The following is a 24,765-nucleotide window of genomic DNA, read 5'->3' as shown; positions in this document are numbered from 1 at the left end:
CCGCGTACTGCGGCGCCTGCGCCACGGGCGCCGGCGGTGAGAGCGGAGAGAGCCATTGTCTGCAGCCGGCGCAGGCGCGGCGCGGCTCCTCCGCAGCGGGGCGCTGGACGCCTGCGCACTGCACCCCCCTACACACACACACACCCCCCCCCCCCCCCGCATTGTGTGAGCTCGCGTGGCGCCTGCGCAGTGCCGCTGCCCGCTCTGCCCGTTAGCCGCTATGTGCAGAGAATAACGTTGGGGCTGTTGCCAGAGGGACACCGACCGGAGCGCCCCGCCCCCGCCCCGCGGGGATGCCGGCTCAGTGAGCACCGGCGGCGGCACCGCTAGGGACGGCCCCTCCCCGGCGCGGCGAACCTCCTCGAAGGGGTGAGTGAGGATGCTGCTGCCCTGGCCGTTGGTCGGGCGGGAGCCGTGACGGGGAGAGGGGCCGGGGTCGCGCCGTTCATCTGCCCGGTGCCTATTGTGTCAGGCGGCTCTCGCCCGCCGGCGCCGTGCGGCGGGGTCTGCGGCCGGCCGAGGGGGCGGTAGCGCGGTGTGGGCGCAGCCCGCTCCCCCTCCCCCGTCCCCGCTGGGTCCGGAGGCTGCTCCGCGCCCTCGACTTCCTTTCCGCTCGTGAGCACGGCGGGGGCCGGTGGCGGGGGGCTGCCGCTGCCCCAGGGTATCGCTGCAGGCTGGATGCGGGCGGCGCTGCCGGATCCCGCTGCCCGTGTCTCCCTGCCCTTTGCCGCCCTGTGCTCTGGACGCCGCCGCCGGCACACCCACCCACTCGGCCGGCGGGCTGCGGGCACCGGGGCTTCGCAGCCTGCCTTCCCCTCCTGCAGGCGATTCGAGCGGATGTTTCCAGACGTTTAATTTTTTTATATTGTTATTATTATTTTTTCGGTTGCCCCTATTTGACAATCTGCCCCGCGGCTAGAGGTGGCATGTCTCCAGATGTAAAAGTCAGTGGTGCCGGTCATTTGATAGGCGGTGTCTTCCCCCGTCTCCTTAAAATCATGTCTCCCGAGAAGGCTGATGGAGAAAATCTGTTGGTTTTCCCTTTCTCTCTTACTGCGTATTTTCCCCCATCGAGGCGGAAATGTTTGAATGCGATATGTTTCTGCATTCAAACGTACTCCCCCGAAGGCGCGATCTCCCCTTTCTTGAGGGGACCACACGAAATACCGCTTTTTGTTCCTGGCGGCGAGAAGCGGTGCCGGGCCCACTTTTGTCTTTGCGGCGCGGGAACGAACGGGTTACCGAGCTAACAAAAACCCGATGGCGGTTCCTCGAGCCGAACGCGCGATGCAGCGGAGGAAGCGGGCGGCGGCGGGGCCCTCCTCCGCCCTCAGCCCCTGCGCGCCGCCCGCTGCAGCCGGGCGGGGCCGGGCGGGGGGCGCTGCTCCTCCTCCTCGCGGCGTGTCCCCGGAGCGTCCCCGCGGGCCCAGCCCGTTGCGAGGCGGCGGGCAGGGGTGCTCGTTGGGTGTGTGAGGTGTGGGTGCCGGCCCGGGGGAGCGGGGACCAGCCTCCGGGCGGTGCTTAAGCGTTTATTGAGATGAGCTGACAATCAGTCCGTCTGTTCTTACGCCTCTATGGAAAGAAAGAGATGCAGATGCTATGCTGATGAGTTAGGTACATAAGCGTTGCGCTCTTATGACAGGAGATGACAGGTAGTGTCCGCTGATCTGCACTTTGAAGAAATTGTTCTCTTCCCTGTGGAAGCAAAGGTACTCATAGAATATTTAACTACTCTGAAAGAAAAAAGCCTGTTCTAGCACTGCGGTGATTGCCGTGCTTATGGCAGGGGGATTGGAACTAAATGATCTTTGAGGTCCCTTCCAACCCAAACCATTCCATGATACTATGATACCTTTTCTCCTTTGGAATGCCATTCAGGGTATCGTGACAGTGTTCTTGGTCCTGGATTTGCCTGTGTAAAATGATGTAGGATGGGACAGTCTTTGTAAACTGAGCTAAGACATGATTAAATATCCTGTTATTTCCTATGATTAGTTTCCTATAGGAATTACTTAATGATCAGGTGCTGAGAGGTCTGTCTTACTGGAACTGAACTGTGTTAGTATGGAATTAAAGCTCCTCAACTTTATGTAATGGGGAAAAAAGTTAAACATAACTACTACAAAGACTCTCCCCACACTCTTTATTTTCTTTTGTTAAACACTGTCACTTTCATGTAAATGTTTTGTTGGTTTTGTTTGTTTTTTTTCTTTTTGTTTGAAGGAGATTGAGAAGCCTGCCTGAACAGACAGAATCATGTAGCTGAGGATACACAGAATTTTGTCAAAATCTCAAGAATCTGAAAGTTACCACAGAATCATTAGGTTGGAAGGGACCTCTGGAGATCATCTAGTCCAACCACCCTGCCAAGGCAGGGCCACCTAGAGCCGGTTACACAGGAACGTGTCCAGGCAGGTTTTGAATGTCTCCAGAGAGAGATGCTCCACAACCTCCCTGGGCAGCCTGCTCCAGTGCTCTGCCACCCTCAACATAAAGTGCTTCCTCATGTTGAGGTGAAACTCCTTTAAAGAGAAACATTCTGGCAGAAAAGTGGTTACTGAAGTTACTTTATCATGATACTGATCGGGTTTTTTTTGACAGTGGCTGCTTCCCGTCTCTATTCTGACTTGCAAAGACAAATGGGTTCTTGCTCTGTTGTGCTTCATCAGCTGCAACACACTTGTCAGGCAGAATTTTTTAACAGTTCTGATGGTAATCTATAATCCCGAAAAGAACAAGCTTATGAAAGTGAACTGAAAGAGTCTATGTTCATTTGTAGGTGGGACCTAGGAAGCTTCCTTGAATGACTGGAATGAAACCTGAGGCATAAGTAGCTGCAGAAATTGATTTTGAAGTAAAATTTCCAGTTCTTGCAAATGCAGGAAAAATGTACTTAATGTACACTGATACCGTAATATCTCCCTAATGTCTCCTAAAAAGACAGTTTCCACAATAGTGCTGCATTTCTTAGCTTTGTGGGTAGAATGGAACTGAGGTAAAAATGGATTGTTTTACTTTAGCTAGACAGCCAAGAAAATCTGTGAAATTCTGGTTTTCCTTTAGAAAATTTTGGACAGGGGAATGAGGCGTTGAATTGGTGCAGATAGCAGAATTTACTTGCAGAAATTCTCATATCTGCTTCTAGCACTTGTGAGGTTGTAAAAGGACACAATGGCATGCACTTCCCCTGCTTTGAAGAACTTGCTACGTAATGTAGTAAAAATTGATATGGTTGTGACCAGGAGACTGTTTGAAATTTGAGAAAAGGAAGTTCTTTGTTACTGGGGGATGGAGCTTCAAATTTGCTAGCGGGGAGCTAGGGTTAGATGTATGTATCTTTTCTAAGATACGCATCTTCACTGTGCTAAGTGAGCCTGTGGGGGTCTTTTGTTCACTATTAGGTTTATAATGCTCTTATTGAACACCTACATGATGATACCGATCGTTATGTATTTATGCATTTTCAATGGGCTGATCCTACAGAGAGCAGCTTCCTTCAGTGCCCAATGCTAACAGTTTCCCTGGATCTGAGTCAATCCAGTGCGCTGAATGAGGCAGATGTCCTGGAGAAAAATAGTATGTAATCATGTGACTTAAACTGTAACATAACACATGGAAATTAGGGTGTGAACAGGGTTCAAACTGCTTGTTTAAGCAACAACTTTGTGTATCTGTCTGTTGCACTGTTATAAATGCATAAAAATATTGAAATAAATTGCAAATACTTGGTTTACTCTTGTAGTTTTGTTTCTCCAACTACCCCCAAAAAGCTGGGAGGGTGTTTTTATTTTACAGGTGCATTGTCATTAGAATGTCCTTTTTAATTAAAATTTCGTTTGCCCTTCAAAAAAATCCATATATTTTAAATTAATATATGTATCTTTTAACATGTATGTCAAAAGCAGCTTGTCCTAGAAGTTTCAAGTGAAACCCACAAAGATGTTTTAGTAGGTTGCTGACATAATTAGATTTCAGAGAGGCAGACCAGTGTTTGGGAAAGGTCTCAATGCTGCATTGCTGAAGTTGAGGTGTATCATGCAGGCTTTTAGATGGTGGATAAGAAATAAGTCTGAGAGTAGGTGGATGTTAGAGGTACTGACTAGCAGTTCTCATATCTTAATGCTTCTGCATGGAGTATTCACAGTTACTCAATTCCTTCTGGTTTTGGTACAGCATGAATGTACTGCCCTGTTGCAGTGACTCTGGTACTTTTCTAAACACATGAGAAGTTAATTCACTTGACTAACCCAGCAGAAAGCTATTTCTTTTCTTTTTGTTTTGCTTTATTCTTTTTTTTCCCCTTTCTCCCTTTGGTTATCAAATTGAATTATCTTATTGTGTGGTCAGATGAGTGCCAGAGCAAGTACGCTGAATAGGGACAGCAGCGTCAAGCCTGGAAGAAGGAAATACTGCCTTTTCCAGTAGCAAAGATATATTTGGTCTGCTTAGCTGTCTTGTCTGGCTGTCCCCTGTGCCACTATAGACTACTGTCGTCAGAGGGGGTGGGTTATGTATAAATCCAAGAAAACAAAGTAATTGGGGTACTGGGTTTGTTCTTACTGTTAGCCTTTACTTACTGCCCTTGATATGTAGAATGTCCACAGTCACAGCCTAAACATGAGAACTTATTACTGAGTGAAAAAAATGTTTCTCTGCAAGGTAGCTATGAAAAGAGGGAGGAGAAGTGGATCTGTTAAATGGTGTGGCCTTTGTACCCGGGGTTTGTGCCAGGCTAATATTGGTATTTTTCACAGAATTTAAGACTGTGACTTTTCAAATATTTTCATATTTTTTCTTGATTACTTGCTAGTTTTGAAGTGTGTGATTTCTGTGAATTGTAGAAAAGTGCTATTTGATAGAAATTTAGAGAAAACATTTTTATTCATTCAAAACAGAAATATAAAGCATCTTCTCTCTTTTCATCCTCTGCATAGAATACTCAATAAAACATGATAGTTTTTTCCCACGTGAGCCCGACATATTTGTCAACTTTGTTTCTCCTTCTATTTTCTGCTCTTAGAAATTCTTACTGAAAAAAATAGACTTTTCCTTAAGTAGGTGCTTTGGAGAGTTCCAACATCATGCACTGGTGGGCCTAGTGATTCAGGTCCAACAACTGCAGCCCTCTTACAGTCAAGCTTCTTCAGTTTGTTCTGCTGTGCTTATTGTAAGGGTTGGTGGTTTTGTAATAGGGTCCTCTGTTTACTTTTTTCCATTCTTGTGAACAATCGTGTTTTATATTCTAATCTTTTCCATGAAAGTAAGAGGGTATCTTCCTTGACAAGTAGCTGAATTTTGTAAAGTCTGTGTGATGGGCTTTTCACATCTCATCTCATTTTGTACCTCATTTCAAATGAGATTCTGGTCCTGCTCATTTTCTTTCTTTCCAGGAAGAACTGCAATTATTGAGCTTTTCAGAGTGATAACCACAGAAGTGGTGCCGCTCCCTGGCATTTCCAAGGTGCACAGGGTATTTTATTTCTTCAGCTGTGGTATTGCATGAAGAAGTTGTTATCAATCCATTAGCTAACCATTATGGTCTGAAAGTAGTAATGCACTGAATTCACTAAATCAGATGTGCTTGTGACTTTTCCCTCAACATTACATGCGTAAATAATTTTCTTGATCTTTCTATTGAATTGCAAATATTTGGCCATCTAAATACACATTCTGTCTTCAAAACCAAAGCCTTTTCAATTATCTCTTATTTTTCTTCTCACTGTAGACTGCATTTCAAGATTAGGAAGAAAAATGCAGGAAGTTGGAATGTTGTGATATGTTTTCTATTTTCTCATGAACATACATTTTTATTGCTTCATTAATCTCACTTTTTCTCCCCTGCCCCCCATGACTTAACTGGTTATTTGGTCCCATGGAACTATATCATGTCAGGAATTATTCAACTTAATTTTATAATGCAATTTCCTGATTAGGAGACACTTAATGGATAATATTGCATTTTTAGTTAACTTCCTCCCCCCCCGCCCTTGTCTGTAATTTTCCTAAGAGTGTGATAATGGCCACATAGGTGGAGCTTTGGCCTGACTCAAATCCACCATCTTTTCTCCAAGAATAGCTATAACCTGGTGCCAAAGGAGACCTAAAAAACATGCAAGCATATATGGTATTTTATGCTAAGACATTGCTAGTCTCTCATCTATTTTCTGCCTGGAACTTTTGAAGCAGGTGTAATTTCTATTAAGGACCATTTCTTCCACTTTATCTGCACTTCTTCAGCTGTATCTTGAAAAGGCAATTCAATAAATATGGCACCTTACATTTTTTCAGACCTTCATTTCTTATACATGTTCATCTGTATACAAGCTTAATCTAATAATTCAAATTTTATGTCCTACAGATTTTTGTTATTACAAAAAAAGCTCCTCCAGCTCTGTGAGGTTAATGAAGTTTACACTTCTGCCATCCCTCTCCTCTTTCTTTAAGTGATCATGGGGTTTTTTGATTGTACTTGGTTTTCCAAAGGGGATAGTCATGTAACATGAGGGTAAAACCCTTCCCGTAAGAACTGTTCTTACGGTTCACAAGTCAAAAACACAACTTGAATTTTAGTTCTAAGTTGACTGTGAAACTGTTCATTGCAAATCTGTTCCGAATTGTAAGCAGAAATTATTCAGTAAGCCACTGAGGAACCACTGAGAACCCAGAACTCCTTTTTCCTTAGCTTTTGGATTAGCAGAGAGTTTGGAAGAATGATCGCAATTGGTTCATAGATGAATTATGGAAATACTACAGTGTTTTCACATTACAGATGATATTACCCTCTGTGGTCATTTTGTATTTGTTTCACTATTACAGTTCTTTCTAAAAAATGTAAAACGTCTTGTTCAAAAACTGATTTTCTTCTAAATGCTGCTCAGTCATCACACTCATATAGTCCTTTAAACATCATATTAATTATTTTATTGGGCCATATCGGAGTAATTAGGCAGTGCCGTTATTTTGGTGAAGTCTACACTAACTGGAAACTTCAGCATCCTTAGTGAAATTAATTAGTTGTGAATCTGTCATAATTCATGCCTGTTTGTTAAAATATATGTTTTTAGTGTTAACTATTGTCATTTGGATCACAAATTCTGTACCATATTTTGAATTAATCAAATCTTAATTCATCAGCTTCTGAATACATCTTGTGGTCTCTTTTTAGACCATTTGCAGTCCTGATATATTGCAAGGAATCCTATTTGTAACATTTTCTTGCTGAGTGCTCTTTTGAGAGGTATAATTGCATGCACAGTATCAGTCTTACAGGTAGATCTTAGTTGCATATCAAAAAGAGGTGCAAATTCATAAGGTCTGAAATGCCACTTGAATGGAAGCGTGTAGCTGGTTTTCATCTCTTGAAAACACATTCCTAATTTAGAGAATTGTGTCCACATGTTTTATGGGAAGCTGCAGAGAGGCTTCTCATGAATATGCTAATTTTTTTTAACTTTTTTTTCTTTTTTCTGTAGCTAGTACTGCATGGCTTTTTTCTCTTCAGTTTTCTTCCTAGTTGGAGAACAGTAAGAGGGATAATGTTGCTGGCAAAGAGCTGGAATTAGTGAAAAGGAGGAGCTGGATATGGTCAGTAGGTGTATTGCAAAAAAGAAACAACTAGCCTAAAAACCAACAAAAAACCTGAAAAAACCCCAACCAACCAAAAACAAACAAACAAGAAACAAACAAAACAACACCTGCCCAAAAAAAAGGAATGAGCAATGGAAAAATATATTCACATAAAAAAATGTCAGGCTGAACATAAGCTCGGGTATAGCTTGAGTTAATCACTTGGAAATCCAGTGATGTCACAAACTTTTTCTTTCTTTAAGTTTGGTGATAACAGTATCTGAAACAAGGTGGCCAGAAACAAGGTGGCCATTGCAGAAAATGTATTGTTTTCATGTCTGCCACATGGAATTTCTGTGCTTAATCTTCGTGCCCTGTTTGTTTCGTTGGCTCTTTTTCTCATTCAGAATTTTATTTTTTATTTCCTTGAGCATGGGTAAGTTGTTTGTCTGCTCCAGGTCTTGGTGAAGTCAGCGGCACTGCAGATGATTCCTGTGTGTGGCAGGATCTGGTTTTATACAACAGTGCAAGGCCCAGTATAATGCTATTGCATTATTTTCTTCAGCTAAATATAGAATGTATTGCTTGGCATTATTCAATAGTGTCTTTTTCTTTTTTCCTGGAATAAATAAATATTCAGTATTTGCAACTTCTAAATCACAAAATTGTCTTGCATGCTGCATGTGTATTTTTTTAATGCACACCCTTTTTTTTTTTTGTTGTTGTTGTTGCGTGGCCTCTTTAGCATACTGTATTGGCATCTTTAACTGTCAAAGTTAAACGTGTTCAGGCATTGCGTTGCTGAAACTGCAAATAGCAACAGTCAACTTCCCCCTTTAGGGCAAACTGGTACTCTGGCATCTGGTTTGCATTGATCTCTTGCAGGATTATCCTTGCAAGTAGTTCATTTCAAAATGCTGCCTGGTTACTTGCTTTGAGGAGATCAGTGTTTGTAACAGAACCAAGAACTAAATTATCCAACAACTCTGATTCCTGATGTCTGAATCACATTTTAGTACCCACACATAATAGAAATGTTTTGAAGTTTTTATTCATTGTGCCTTGAGTGCTAGTTTATCAAGAAGCAAGAAGGTTGTTTTTTTTTTCTGCTAGGGCTTCTGACATTGCTTTCATGGTCTCTAATTCTGTTTACCTGGTTTACGCACCCTACAGAATAACCATTTACAATTGGTCCAGCAAATATTGCAGGGTATTTACTTAAATGACTGACAAGGTGAATTAATTTTTATTTTCATGTTGTCTGGGTAGCCTTTGGCACATAGTAAAGTCCTTTGTAAGGTGGCAGTAGAAAAAAATAAGCTGAAACATGACAATGAACCAGGAAGTCCTGAGTCATTCCTTGCCCAGTTGAGGCAAATGGAAAGCTGTGATTTAGTAAAAAAAACCAAACCAAAAAAACCCAAACCAAAATCCTAAAAAAACCCTAAACATACTGTTATTTTTAGTTGGATTCATAAAATTACTTTAAAAGCACAAAGGGAGAAGATTAGATTTAGCAGGTTAAGATTCTTGAGTTCCCAGATTTTGCAGGTCTTGGTTCAGTTTCATTCCCAAACCAAGAAGAGCATTATGTCTTACTATTTTTGTCTGTGGCGCTTTTTAGGGAACAGTGCCCAGGCCTTAAAAAAAAATATATTCAAAGATGTCTGTGTATTGTTTTATTTGTATAGTTATTTCCGTAGGAATTCTTCCTTTCTTTCTTTTCAAGATATTTATTCACATTTGGGGTCACTGATCTAAGGCAGATTTAGAAGAAAGACTCCATTAGTGTGCCATGAGGTAAGAGACTAAAGATTTGATCATTGGTTTGTGATGTGTTATAAAAACAGTTGAGACAAGTGAAAGAATAAAAATACACACTGAAACTTTTTTGAAAGTGTATAGTTTGAAATGTGTCAATATTAAAAACTATATTTTAATAATATTTATTATTATATGAATATTTTTTATGGTGGCTGTAGACCTGTCTAAATCAAAGAAGTTCTGTTTGGCTTAGACGGATTTAGTGTAGTTGACTCTATGTTCTCATAGCAGCCTAAGCAGAACTGGCTGCTGACGGTCGTGGTCCTGCCCTGTTCTTCCCTTTTCTCCCACCCCTAGTTACACAGACCCACTCCTTCTGCTTTGGTGCTAGACTGCTGTGTGTTGCTTCTGAGAACCGTTTGTTTGCGGGAGTGGAGAAGTGTGCATGTTTGTCACTAGTTGAACATGCTGAAATACCTCAGCCCAGCTGCAGAGCCACGTGAGTCCTGCAGCCAAGGCAAAGGGAGTAGTCGGGACTCCGTGGCTGGGGCAGGGCAAGAGAGTTGGGATCCTGACAGCAGCGAGAGTGGCTTTGGCTGATGTGGAACTGCAGCTTCTTCAGTTCAGCATTTATATGATGAGAGCTAAAACTGCTTATTTGCCTGTTGTTTGGCTCTTCAACAGTAAGGTTGAAAAGAAGTCAATAGGGTGAAGTTCTGGACTTGCCAGCAGCTTACAACAGGGTGATCTGTATATTAGCTTTGTATGTATTAACTTTCCATAGTAACTCCTACCATGTGGCATGTACAAGGAGCACAAGGCAGTTCACGCAAAGTAAGCCGTGTGAGATTTGCTGCAGTGGAAGCATGTATGCATGAGCTGCTGATATAAGGTAAAGGTGCCACAATATAAATTCACATCCCATACTGCTGTCCAATAAACTGTTCCTATATTTAGATCTTTACATTTCATTATCCTGCTAACTTCTCCATTTCAGCCAGTAAAACTTGGGCAGAAGCTGCTCCAGTCTCATAAATTCTGAATACCATATATACACTGGAATTTTATCATCTTGTCAGATACAAGAAGTTGTGGAGGATTTGAAAATAAAATGTGTTTTCTTTCTCTTTGAACCAAACTTGCAAAAACATCTGATAAGCAGAAAGTGGAAGTAAGCGTCAGTCTTTTGAGCTCCACCGTTCATAGAGTTTTTCTTACTACTTAGAGGTAAAATGCAAATAATAAAGGATAATTGTTTTATTATAATTATTCAGTATTATTTTAAACTTCAACTGCCTTTCTGCCTGCGGATCACAGATTGGTAGCTACTGGTATATTCTAGAGCAGCTTCCTAACTTCAGAGCTTGACTTTTATGCATGTATTGACTGGCATGGTTGGAGCTTTATTACTGAAACATCTTCTGTTTAATCCATTATGATGTTTGATTGTTTATACTTGCAATACCATGAGAATGTGCTCATTCTGTTACAATGCCTGTGTGCTTGTATGAGATGGCCCTCTACCTGTTCATCTTGTGAATCAAGTACAGGGAAGATGTTCCTATTCTCTCTCTCCTTGCCTCTAATTTATAATAGTACATGGCACGTTCATCCAAAGCTAAAGAGAAAAAGGTGCTTCTGAATTTCTGACAACGTTGGGAGCCAGAAATTTTTGATTCAAAAGTAAAGCAATCCTAGTAAGATAAAATGGAGAGAAAAACATGTGCAGGAGAACGAGTAATGTCTGGTTTCTCAGGGATGTGTCTTGTATCCCAAAATGGGCTTAACCTCAATGTGCGCATGTGCTTGCTCTTGCCCGCTTGGTTGGGAACTAGCAGTATTCTGTGGGGAAGATAACCTGAATGGCAAATATCCTACAAAGGCAGAGCACAGAGGAGCCATGAAGGCTGTAAGGAGCTGGGAACTGTTGAACTTGTAGCACAGTGTTTCTGCCAGTGAATGATGAGCTTTTTTTTTTGAACTTGTTCTGCTCAGCCCTTCATTCTCCCCAAACTTAGAGGAGCTTTGTATCTCTGAAATCCCCAGCTCTCTAAAGCCTGCTGTTGGGAGGAGCAGTTGATGGAAAAAGAGTGACTACTAAAGCCCCACTTCCTCAGGTTAACTAGAAATGGTTTTAGTAAGAGTTTTAATTACTAACTGTGGTAGAAGGAGAATACAGTTAAAAAAACCCATAAATAATTTAAAAAATACACACTCTTGCCTGAAGCAAGAAGTACACCTTTTGAAAATACATCTGGGGAAATAAAATGTAGGCTACAACTGGGCTATTTTAGATTAAGCAAGAGATAATACTACTATTGTATGTGACAGGTAAACAACATAACTAATTACCATATTTTCAATGGAAATATAGGAGAAATAAAGTCCAGGAAGAGCCAAGGCAAAATAAACAAACATAGAATTGCAACACTAATTTACCTTAAGATGTTAGGTGCTATGTATTAAACTATCAGAAGTGTTCCTCAGTGGGTATCAATAGTACTAATAACTTTAATGCCATGGAAATGTAATTTAGAGAACAGAGGATGTGAATTGTTCCAGCCATTAAAGAGGAAACTGATGATGATCTTTACTTTTAATCAACTCCGTATGCTTTCGTCCATATTTAGTTCCATGTTCAAATGATTTTAAATATTTTTGGTAAACCAGAAGACTATTTCTCTATTGCAGTAGCATGGTCAGTGTTGCTTAATATACTTTCTACTTTTTAGGCAGCTGAGCATAACTAAGTTTCCAGTTAAATCTTTGTTTGAGACATAAAATGAATAACTTCTGTAGTAACTCTGGGTAGTTTTTAAAAAAAAAACCCGACCAACAAAAACCAAACCCCCAAAACTAGTGCCAGTGAAAGGCATGACTTGATCCTTTCATGTGGATAGGGTTATAGTACCACTTCCTCTGGTTTGGTGCCTGGAGCACTGTGTATGGAGTTTGGAGATCTTCCCATTTAGCATTTAGCCTTCCCTTTCACGTCTTCCTTCTTTTTCTTTTCTTTTTTTTTTTTTTTTTTTTTTTTAAGCAAAAAAACTGTGGAATTTACAAAGGAAAATCTGTACAGGTTTCTTCCCATAGAACTACTGGAATTCCAGATGTCTGTCTAGTGAAACACACGTTTGCATTCATTTAATAGCCTTGAACAAATTTATAGTATGATACTAATAAAAGCATTTTCCAGTGGACTCTTGTTCTGAAGTTAAGCAGATTTTCACTGTGGTATTCTGCAAAACATATGTTAATGCTGTACCAAATGAAGTGTAAATCACCAGTCATTCTTAAAACAACTTATAAAGGTCCACCTGAAAATATTTTTACATAGCAATGAAGGTTTCTGTTTGGGATTTAGTTGTGGAGTTGTAATATACCTGCCTAAACAAGTCCTTGCATAAAAAAGGTGAAGCAGCATACACACTGTATGTGTTAATTCTAAACATTTCTAGTGACAATGTCACATGTAACTCTTTGATTGTATTTAGTAAATAAGAGGTAGTATAAAACATAGAATTGAGTCTTACCATGCTACTAGCTATATTCTTGTTTGTTGGCTGAACACAAGAAAGAAGTGAGAAGGCACTGCAAGCAAATATGGAAGAGCTTCTCTCCAGGGAAGCCATTTGCTAGGTACTAGTTACAGACTGGTTTAAAATCTTTGCAATATGTAATATTAATCATTAAAACCATGGGTATTCTTGTTGTTTGCGCGAATGTCTTACCCTGATTTGTGTTTTGCTAAATTCTTAATACTTTCTTTTTGGCAGTATTTGTTTTCACATGATCATACATTGAGAAAGTGTGTTGTATTTGCTACCTTTCAGTTTCATTCCATGGGGAGAAGGGAGAGAGATGGGAAGGACACAGACATTAAAGATATACTATACTCCAAACTGCAAGACTAGATTTCTATTGAATTATTTGTGATGCAAGTAAAGAACTGAACCAATAATTAAAATATAGGGCTTTTTAAGCCCTTTTCTACTCTAGTTTTATATGAATCTTCAGGAAGAGGACTTCAGGGGGAAAAAAAATCTTAAAAATCAAGTCCTATGTTTTTATCTGAGATTGGAAACAAACACAAAGAAAACTGCTCTCTTTACTTCACAGGTACCATGCTTATTTTAAAAGAATTTTGGTTTTAAGCTTGACCTGATGTTAAATACTTTGTAGAATACCCATGTAGCACAGCATCTTTCTGACATGGAATCTGTGAACTTTTATTACCCTTGTGCAGGCACACATTTTCCTTGTCTTCAGACAGTGAAGGTTGCCTAGAGCAAACATCACTTACAACTTTCACGCAAAATTTTGAGTCCAACTTCTTTTTCTTTCTCTCTCCGTGTAGGGCCTCTGTTACTGATCTTGGAACAAACAACGTAGTGTATTTCCAAGAAAAATACATCTGTGGACTTGGCTGTTGAGAATAATTGTAAAAAGCTCCAAAGCATTCCATAAGGGAGAGGGTAAAATGTATGAAATATATTGTATGGAGCCTACCTTGGAATGGTAAATATGGTTTTCATTTTACAGTGGAGATGTAGCAAAGAATAATAATTGAATACCTTTTTCAAGTTATATGTCTGTAATACTGTGCCTGGATGTGGAGATCATTAACACTGATATTGTTAACTGTCCTTTATCACTTCCACTTTCATGTTCTGGGTTGCGCGTTGTGTGAAGAAGTAAAATGGAATTGAAAACTGAAAGATAAATGTTAAAATAACTTAAATACATTTTTTTCCTTGGAGAGTATACTTATCCTCATACCCACAAAGTAACTAATTCCCTGTATTAAAGAAGAAAAAAAAAATTGTTGCCTTGAATGTAATTTAATCTTACCAAGTATCTTGGAACATGGAATAAGCCCTGTATATTTCACAATTTTGGGGAAAGTGAAATCACCACCCTTGGGAGGTTAAGAGGTCCAATTTTATTTGCAAAGTGGTGTTTGTCTTTTCAGTAGTGCTCAGGGCTGTGGTCAGTACTTGGCCAATGCAAATAAAACCTCCTTGGCGTGCACACAGCCTGCAAAGTAACTTGGAATATGCCATGGTGGAGGCAGTGAGAATAGGAAGTGAAGGAGGAGGACTTGACTGCTTCTTTAAGATTACATTCTGCCAGAATGCATTGCCTGATTTATATCTATTTATTTATTTTCCTCTTTGCTTATCTTGGCATTAGTATAGTGTCGTGGTTTGAGCCCAGCCGGTAACTCAGAACCACACAGCCGCTCGCTCACTCCGCCCCCCCCCCCCTTCTTCCTCCCCCCGCTCCCGGAGGGATGGGGAGGAGAATGGGAAGAATGCAACTCCCACGGGTTGAGATAAGAGCAGTCCCGCAACTAAGGTATAACACAAAACCACTACTGCTACCACCAATGATAATAACGATTAGTGAAATAACAAGGGGAGAGGATACAATTGCTCACCACCCGCCGACCGATACCCAGCCCGACCCGAGCAGTGATCTGGGCCTTCCGGGTAACTTCCCCCGGTTTATATACTGGGCATGACGTGCTGTGGTATGGAATACCCCTTTGGCTAGTTTGGGTCAGGTGTCCTGTCTCTGCTTCCTCCCGGCTTCCCCTCCTCCCTGGCAAAGCATGAGACTGAGAAAGTCCTTGGTTGGAATAAACATTACTTAGCAACAACTAAAAACATCGGTGTTATCAGCGTTGTTCCCAGGCTGAAAGTTAAAAAACACAGCACTGCACCAGCTACTAAGCAGGAGAAAAATGACTGCTATAGCTGAACCCAGGACATATAGTGTGATGTGGAGGTGGGGGGAAGGAAATATTTCTGTAGCTTTTGTTAAAGGAAGCTTTTTTCCCAAAGGCTATTGGGTAACGGTTTCTTTGGCCTGCATGCCCCAGTCATTATTAAAGGCTGCTTATAAAGTATACTATTTTATTAGCATACTGGGTATGCTAATCTTTGTATAGATGACCTTGTTTTGATCATGGTGAAATAGGAAAACTTAAAAATATTTTTCTTTATGCAGTTCCTTAAACTAAATAAGGGATGGACAAAAAATGAGTACTTGATTGATCAGAAGTTAAGCTACTCTTATAAGCAATCATTACCCTTTATTTTAACTGTTTATTGACAGCAGCTTTTGAAAAGTGTTGCCTTTCAGTGTATGAAGGCTGCAAAGAAGAACATTAGTGAGAAATCATTTTTTGCTTATGAATATAAAGATTAGGAATACAAAATGAGCTGTCCATTTCCTTTAATAAATGCAAAATATCCTCATTGTCTGTTGTCAAAGGATAAAAAAGGATTACTTTTTTGAAGTCTAAATGGCTTTATCCTAGTGGCTAATAACTGAGTATGCTTTTAACAGATTGAAATACTTCAATAATGACTGAGAATACCTTAAAAATAAATAAATAAAATGTAACCTTCAGATACTCCTGATTATTAGAACAATACAGGCATAAAAAGGCCTATGATTGTTGTGTCTTTTTCCATGTACAGTCTCAGACTTCTAAGGATTTGCATGTTTGTCAGTATTCTGGCAGTGTAAAGATAACCCAGCATCTTATTTTTTGTCAAGTTGCTGAAGTCTTTGTTTCAGTCTGCTGTTCTTAATACGACTTTATCTCATAGCTTCTACTAGAAATTGTGGTGTTTTGTTTTTGTTCTCCTTGTAGCTTCTCTTTTTTTTTTTTTCTTTTTTTTTTAATTAATTTGTTTTGTCTGGTTTTGGTTTGTTTTTGTTAAAGGGACTTTTATGGTAGGGAAAGGCATGATTGTCTTCATTGTTCCTGTAACATTTAATTTCCCTTTCTTAGATGCTTTAAATAGGAGATTACTTAGTTTCAATTGTGTGAGTTTGCTTAAACTTGGTATAGTAGAATCATAGAATGATTTGAGTTTGAAGGGACCTTAAAGATCATCTGGTTCCAACCCCCCTGCCATGGGCAGGGACACCTTCCGCTAGACCAGGTTGCTCAAAGCCCCATCCAATCTGGCCTTGAACACTGCCAGGGATGGGGCAGCCACAGCTTCTCTGGGCAACCTGTTCCAGTGTCTCACCACCCTCACAGTAAAGAACTTTTCTTTTACCTAATCTAAATCTACCCTCTTTCAGCGTAAAGCCATTCTGCCTTGTCTGTCATTACATTCCCTTGTAAAAAGTCCCTCTCTAGCTTTCTTGTAGGCCACCTTTAGGTATTGGAAGGCTGCTATAAGGTCTCCCTGGAGCCTTGTCTTCTCCAGGCTGAACAAGCCCAACTCTCTCAGCCCGTCTTCATAGGAAAAGTGCTCCAGCCCTCTAAGCATCTTCCTGGCCCTCCTCTGCACTCGCTCAAGCAGGCCCATATCCCTCTTGAGTTGGGGGCCCCAAGCTGGACGCAGTACTTTGGGTGGGGTCTCACCAGAGCAGAGTAGAGGGGTAGAATCCCCTTCTACGACCTGCTGGTCATGCTCCTTTTGAATGCAGCCCAGCATATGGTTGGATTTCTGGGCTGCAAGTACGTGCTGCTGGGTGATGTTGAGCTTCTCATCAACAAACAAACCAAAGTCCTTTTCCTCGGGGCTGCTCTCAATCCATTCTCTGCTCAGCCTCTCTTTGTGCTTGGGATTGCCTGATCCAGGTGCAGGACCTTGCACTTGGCCTTGTTGAGCCACTGGCCCACTGTCAAGGCTGTCCAGGTCCCTCTGGATGGCATCCCTTCTCTCCAGCATGTTGACCGCACCACACAGCTTGGTGTCATCGACAAACTTGCTGAGGGTGCACTCAATCCTACTGTCCATATTTAACAGCACCGGTCCCAATACTGACCCCTGAGGAGCACCACTTGTCACAGATCTCCACTTGGACATTGAGCCGTTGACAACAACTCTTTGAGCATGACCATCCAGCCAATTCCTTATCCACCGAGTGGTCTATCTGTCAAATCTGTGCCTCTCCAATTTAGAGACAAGGATGCCATGCAGGACAGTGTCAGATGCTCTGCAGAAGTCCAGATAGATGGTGTCAGTTGCTCTTCCCATATCCACCAGTGCTGTAACCCTGTCACACAAGGCCACCAAATTTGTCAGGCATGATTTGCCTGTAGTGAAGCCATGTTGACTGTCACAAATCACGTCCCTATTCCATGTGCCTTAGCATAGTTTTCAGGAGGATCTGCTCCATGATCTTGCTGGCACCAAGGTGAGACTAACTGGCCTGTAGTTGCATGGGATCTGTCAGTGCATTTGTACTGTTGGCAGAAAAAGGAGTTTATTTCAGTTACTGTTCTGACAGCTATTCCTGTGTGTCATAGCAATAAAATAGATATAGATCTAATTCTGACCTGGACTGGAGGGAGAAGATGCTTGTGCAGCCCCACAACTGTAGCTACATTATAGGACAGATTTGCTGATTGACAGAGGGCAACAGCATCCTGACTGCTTTCTTGTCCTTCCTCCATCAGATGCATGGAGTGACCTGCAGGGAAAGAGTCATCTCTGGGTCCCTTCTGTAGAGATCTCAATCTCTTTGAATGCAGGAGGAAAATCTCTGTATTTTATAGCATCGCCAGCTGGGCAGCTTTTATGCCTTTTTGCAGTGAAAATATGTGGAAGCAATGCTTCTTCCTACAACTGCTGCTGAGGAGTCTGCCGTGATAATTTGACCCTAGGGACAGATCAATAGAGTGCCAGACTGTATGCTCCAGCTTCATCGCTGTAAAGTGGAAGGTATGACTGTACGCCTCTTCCCCACACACCTTATTTTTGTTTTTTCTTTGTCTTCCTTTCTCTCCTAGCCAGAGACCCCTTGAGAAACACATTGCTGTTGCTTTGTTGATGTAGTAGAATAGAATCGTAGGATAGTTAGGGTTGGAAAGGACCTTAAGATCATCTAGTTCCAACCCCCGTGCCATGGGCAGGGACACCTCGCACTAAACCATGTTGCCCAAGGCTCCGTCCAACCTGGCCTTGAACACTGCCAGGGATGGAGCATTCACAGCTTCCTTGGGCAACCCTTTCCAGTGCCTCACCACCCTCGCTGTAAAGAACTTCTTCCTTAGGTCTAATCTAAACTTCCCCTATTTAAGTTTGAAGCCATTACCCCTTGTCCTACCACTACAGTTCCTAGTGAAGAGTCCCTCCCCAGCATCCTTGTAGGCCCCCTTCAGATACTGGAAGGCTGCTCTGAGGTCTCCACACAGCCTTCTCTTCTCCAGGCTGAACAGCCCCAACTTTCTCAGCCTGTCTTCATGTGGGAGGTGCTCGAGCCCCCTTATCATCCTCGTGGCCCTCCTCTGGACTCGCTCCAACAACTCCATGTCCTTCTTATATTGAGGTCACCAGAACTGTACACAATACTCCAAGTGAGGTCTCACGAGAGAGAGCAGAGTAGAGGGGCAGGATCACCTCCTTTGACCTGCTGGTCATGCTTCTTTTGATGCAGCCCAGGATACGGTTGGCTTTCTGGGCTGCAAACGCACACTGCCGGCTCATGTTAAGTTTCTCATCAGTCAACACCCCCAAGTCCTTCTCCGCAGGGCTGCTCTAAATCTCTTCCACCCAACCTGTAGCTGTGCCTGGGATTGCCCCGATCCAGGTGTAGGACCTTTCACTTGGCTTGGTTGAAATTCATGAGGCTGGCATTGGCCCACCTCTCAAGCATGTCAGGGTCCCTCTGGATGACATCCCTTCCCTCCAGCGTGTCGACTGCATCACACAGCTTGGTGCCATCGGCAAACTTGCTGAGGGCGCACTCGATCCCGCTGTCCATGTTGCTGACAAAGATGTTGAACAAGACCAGTCCCAACACCGATCCCTGAGGGACACCACTCATTACAGGTTTCCAACTGGGCTTTGAGTCATTTACCACAACTCTTTGCATGCGGCCATTGAGCCAGTTCTTTATCCACTGTGTGGTCCATCTCTCAAGTTGATGTCTGTCCAATTTAGAGACAAGGATGTCGTGTGGGACAGTGTTGAATGCTTTGCACAAGTCCAGGTAGATGACATCAACTGCTCTGCCCCGTCCATCAGTTCTGTAGCCCCATCAAGGAAGGCCACCAAATTGGTCAGGCAGGATTTCCTCTTAGTGAAGTCATGTTGGCTGTCACCAACCACCTCATTGTTTTTCTTGTGTCTCAGCATGCTTTCCAGGAGAATCTGCTCCAAGGTTTTGCCAGGCACAGAGGTGAGACTGTCTGGTCTGTAGTTCCCTGGGTCTTCCACCTTCCCCTTCTTGAAAATGGGGGTTATATTTCCCTTCTTCCAGTCATCAGGAACTTCACCTGACTGCCATGATTTTTCAGATATGATGGACAGTAGCTTAGCATCTTCATTCACGAGCTCCTTCAGGACCCGCAGAGGGATTTCATCAGGTCCCATGGACTTGTGCACATTCAGGTTCTTAAGATGGTCTCGAATCTGATCCTCTCCTACAGTGGGCCTAAGGTCTTCATTTTCACAGTCTCTGCATTTGCTTTCCAAGACTTTCGTGGTGTGGTCAGAGCATTTGCAAGTGAAGACTGAGGCAAAGAAGTCATTAAGAACCTCAGCCATCTCCAAATCCAAGGTAGCCAGTTCTAATAGCTTCCAGAGAGGGCTCATGTTGTCCCTAGTCTGTCTATTTGCCTTTGTGTTATCTTTCACATCCCTTGCCAGATTCAATTCTAACTGGCTCTTAGCTTTCCTAACCTGGTCCCTAGCTTCCTGGACAATATCCCTGTATTCTTCCCAGGCTGCCTGTCCTCACTTCCACCTTTTGTAAGCTTCTTTTTTCCCCTCTGAGTTTCCTCAGCAGCTCCTTATCCATCCATGGAGGTCTCCTGGCCCTCCTGCCACACTTCCTTCTAGTCGGGACGCAACACTCCTGAGCACGTAGCAGGTGATCCTTGAATATCAACCAGCAGTCTTGGGCCCCCCTGCCCTCTAGGACTTTATCCCATGGAACCTTACTAAGCAGGTTCCTGAAGAGGCCAAAGTCTGTTGTTTTAGTCTTTTATTATAGGTAATACAGGTAATGTGCATATTCTGTGTTGAATTTTTTAAAATATTAGATCTAGCAGATGTTAAAAGTGAAGGATTTTCTCTGTCAGTAAACAAAAGGCCCAGGTGATTTTGTTGACTAAGATTCAAGGAGGTTTACATGCTGTTCTTTCTTCTGCCATCTCTGTACAAAAACCCCAAACAAAACTAAAAAGGGGGAGGGCAAAAAGAGAACAGTTTTGCAGGGTGGTGGTTTAGAGTGGTTTCTTAGTTCTCAGTGATTCTCTTGTTCTGTAGAATTTAGTCATGGCTACAGCTTTCAATGGATACTGAAAATTATATTATTTTAGATGTAATATAAGGCTTCACTGTGATTTTCTAATCTGTTTTCAAGAAAACATTGCCAAATTTGAATACTTGTTTTGGAACAAGTCAAACAATTCAGAAGCACAATGAATACCTGAGGCTATCATTCATTTACCTTGTCAGCTAAGCCTTAACAAGTTTAAGAGATCAGCCAACAGACCAAAGAGGACTGTGATTTTTTTTTTTTTATGATATGTTTTGATTTAGTCGTATGGACAATCATTCTAAATGCACTTCTGTTCCCCATTTGAGCAAGGAAGCTAAATTGAATGGATGCTTCACTTTTCTTGCCTTGGGTTTCCTGTTTTCTTCTGCTTTACCTATCTGCATGCTTGCCATGCAGTTCTGCTCTGAAGTCAGTGTAACTCTCGAGTAGTTGCATAAAATTTTAATGAGCTTTATAACTAATAGCAATATTTCTTTATACCAGTGTGAATAGAAATAGTTTCTTGTTCAGGGCTGTGTAGAGCATTTGAATGTTTCTAGAGGGATGTGTTCAGGTGGATTTTTCCAGTTGGTGAAATATTTGATAATAGCAATTCTAGCTTGTTGGGCAACTGCTGAAAATGTAGGATTGTTTTGGTCACTTTTCCTAAGTATGCAAGCTCATCTTCTCTGGGGGATGTTGATAAAGAGTTTCAATGTATTTAAGCTTTATTTTCTTTATTTATGCTTCCATCAATTTTGTTTTTCTATTATCTTTTACAACCTTTTAAGGGTAAATTTTGATTAACCTTAAACACGTGTTGTTATAAAACTAAACCAAGCCTCAAAGTGACAAGTATTGTAACTTGACAACTTGATGCAACTTGACTTGAGCAAAACATTACTTCAGTAGTGTCTTTTCACTGTGATGAACTTTTATAGCTGTATCCAGTGTTGCTTGGCAAGCAGTGGCCAACACTAAAGTGTTCTTGCTTCCTTTTGTGAAGTACACTATGAATTCAGAAGGTCCATAAATTCTTAGCAAAATATTTTAATTGATCATAAGCCTAAATTGCTTTAATTTAGATGGGTATTTATTTATGTAAGGGTTTTGAGAAGCAACATTGCACACTACAGTGGCATGAAGGATATTTTATCTATAGATTGAATTCCAGTTCCCAATGAAGCCATGCACTTTTTCTTTTCCTTACCTCCCCCCCCCCCCCCCCCCCCCCCCTTCCTGCACAAGATACCCACTTTGTTAACAAATACACTTGGTGGACTAACATAGAAATTGGTGAGAATAATTTCAGCCAAGAGGCTGTTGTCTGTGGAGCCCCTCTGTTGCCCTTTCTGGGATTACAGTAATGTGAGTAGTGAAAGCAGCAGGGGATTATGAAGGCACCAGGGATAGGCAATGAATAAAACATTTAGAAGCTACCCTAGAGTATGAATTATTTTCTTGTATTTATAATCCCTATGATGGCAGATGAGCCATCTACCCATGCTTTGGAAAAGTGGTCCCAATTTTTTAACTACCTGATATGTGGCTTTAGCCTTAATTGCAAAAGAATTGGGCATTCAGTGTTTGCAACAGAAATAAATGAGACCATTTGAACACCTGTACAGTTGTGTAAAACTAGGTACTTCAAGATGAAATGCTGGTGGTTTTGGAACTTTAATACTCAAGATTAAGATACTTCAGGAAGTGTTCTCTACAGTTCCCCATTTATAATATACCCTTTATAGAGATATTTATGCAGATTTTACCATACGTGTTAATGAATTTCTTATGCTGTGGTGATGAGCATGGCAGATAAAGTCAGTAGGAAGTTAATAATTCACAAAAAGTTTTTTATAGTGATGCGCAAAAAATAAGGCTAATCAACTGATGAGGAGAGGAGAAAAAAATACTGATTAACTGACTGTTAAGCTTTTAGTTTCAATGTGAGTAAGGTCCTGGTTAAGATATTATGTGGTGCTGTAGTTAAAGGTTATTTTCTAGTGCATGTATGTAAGTAGGTTGTGATTGCACGTGAAACACTGTGGAACTGCCCAACTTCAGAGTGCCTTACAGAGTAGGCAGTATTATTGTGGTGTTTTCAATGTATAACTTCTTAGATTTAAATTGATTATAGGTTGCTTCTTAGCATCAATTGTATTGATACAATAATCGTCTCAGGGTTGGAATTACCTTTACTTTGCTCTTTCAGTCAAAATAGAACTGCTGGCACTAGTATCCTTAATTACATTGGACAGTCAATAAAGCAGTCATGGTAGGCGCTTTTCCAGTGGGTGTTGTTTGCTGACGGTATTTCTTTGTGACTTAGAAATCGGCTTCAACTTCAGGTCTTCTTCAGTGATTATGGGCTCTGTTAATGCTCTCTTAATTCAGATTTCTCCCTTGTCATGGTTTACACCTGATGTTTACCTTTCTTGACTGTTCATTCCAGAGTCTGCTTAGCTCCAGCTAAATATCTTGTCTAGGTGTGGTGGTGCTCTCTCTTTCTGGGTCTTCTACCCTCATGTATGTTCTCTACCATCAACAGTGGATGAATTGAGAGTACTGGGGAAAGATGCTCTGGTTTTGGTTCTAACTGGATTTATAACATTAAAAAGAGGTAATTAAATCAAACTGTGGAGCACACTCTGTGTAGAAAGATGTGTTGAGGGACTTTATCTTTGTATTTGTTGAACTAATATACATATGGAAAGTTTTCAAAAGCCTGTTGCTTGTCTGCATTTGGATAGATTTGCACAAGGGCAATAGTGAGAGGTACAAACTGATACTAAGGCCTCCTGTCACATTTCAGTTACCAATTTACATATATGAGGTACTACTTTAAATGTTTTTAAAGATAGTAACGTAGAACATTTTCACCTAACCTTGTTTTGGAAATGTTTGAGTTTTTCTTCTGAAGCTCCCCAAATATACTAAGTAATTGTATGAGAAGGTAAACTTACTTTTAGCAAAAATTTTAGCAGCTGGAAGCAGGAACTTATAAGGGCAAGTAATGGGCAACTTAGGGCTTCCAGCTTTGTCAGTACTATGTCTCAGCTTGCTGCAGGCTTTTTTTAATGCTATTTTAAAATATTCTTAAATAGAATCTGTTTTACAGTAAGAACATAATTGTGTACCATTAAAATTATGCTATTTTCAATCTTAATATGTAGGACTGTGATGCTTAAAAGTTGGAATTTCAGGCATATATTAGGTTTAGTTTTAATTTTAACTACAGCTTTTTGTTTCTCTGTAGGATTGGTGTCTCATTACTTGCTAATAGTTTAGTGGGAGAAGATAATTGGCTGTTTTCTGTTACAGGCAAATAGAAAAATGTAAACTATAGATTGCTGCAATGTGAGATTATTAAGGATTTTTGCTTACAACAACATGAGTGTATCAAAACTGTAATCTTGGCAGTGTTTCTCTAGACACATTTGAAATTGGTTACACCCATCCTTTGGCTACATAATGCAGGGCCTTAGTTCTTAGGACTGAATTATATTTACAGGGATGATGCAGCCAATTTCCCTGTTGCTGCATCATCTGTTTTGAATGACTTATTACCCATGTGTTCATTCTTACACAGTGGTTACTGCCTTTTGAAATTCATAGTCCTTCATCATAGAATGTTGATTCTTCTGCAGACATGGAAGTATTTTGTAGTTGCAGTAGGTGTCTCAGCAACTGACTTCAGGGTTTCTAGAATGAAGTATTGCTTTGAGTGATCAAGTCTTAATGATGAAATGTTTACTGGCTTGTTTAAGGAGTACAACACAGTACTGCCATATTAGGAACAACTTAATAAAAGAAAACACTTCAGTAAAGCATTTAAAATTATTTTTTCTATGGTAGAAATAGTAGTATTTTGGTAAATACTTTGTCTAAAAAGCATAGTCAGTGCTGGAATAAGACAGGTCTACCTTGGCCAGTATCTTTCTGCAGAAACAAAGTCTGGGTAAGGAAGAGAGGCTATTAAGTAGGACTATAGCAAGTGAAACCTCACCAGAGAATGCTCCCAGTCTCTCAAAATGCACAGTGAATGCAGTTCCTGAGCTATGAGTGGGGTCATCGCATTTAACACGATAATTTTTTTCTTCCATGAATGCATATTGCTTTTTGAGCCCAGTGTAACCTTTTAGTATCTATAACATTTAATTGCAAGAGTTATCATGACCTAAATTTACACTATGT

General features: G+C 41.1%; 1 protein-coding gene across 8 annotated transcripts in view; it reads left to right on the top strand.

Annotated features, from left to right (window-relative positions):
* Positions 1-163: 163 nt before the first annotated feature.
* Positions 164-24,765, top strand: part of CEP170 (centrosomal protein 170) — a 102,173-nt gene continuing 77,571 nt past the window's right edge. For 7 of the 8 annotated variants that reach the window (XM_030499420.1, XM_030499419.1, XM_030499418.1 and 4 more), the window contains exon 1: positions 164-369. The gene's annotated coding sequence lies outside the window, so the exon portion shown is untranslated. Of the gene's footprint in view, positions 370-13,687; positions 13,849-24,765 lie in introns of all 8 variants that reach the window. The other variant, XM_030499414.1, reaches the window with a different exon arrangement.

The sequence above is a fragment of the Strigops habroptila genome, chromosome 10, assembly GCF_004027225.2.
Source record: "Strigops habroptila isolate Jane chromosome 10, bStrHab1.2.pri, whole genome shotgun sequence".
NCBI lineage: Eukaryota > Metazoa > Chordata > Aves > Psittaciformes > Psittacidae > Strigops > Strigops habroptila.
Note: the sequence above shows the minus strand (reverse complement) of the source record. Positions and strands in the feature narration are given on the sequence as shown.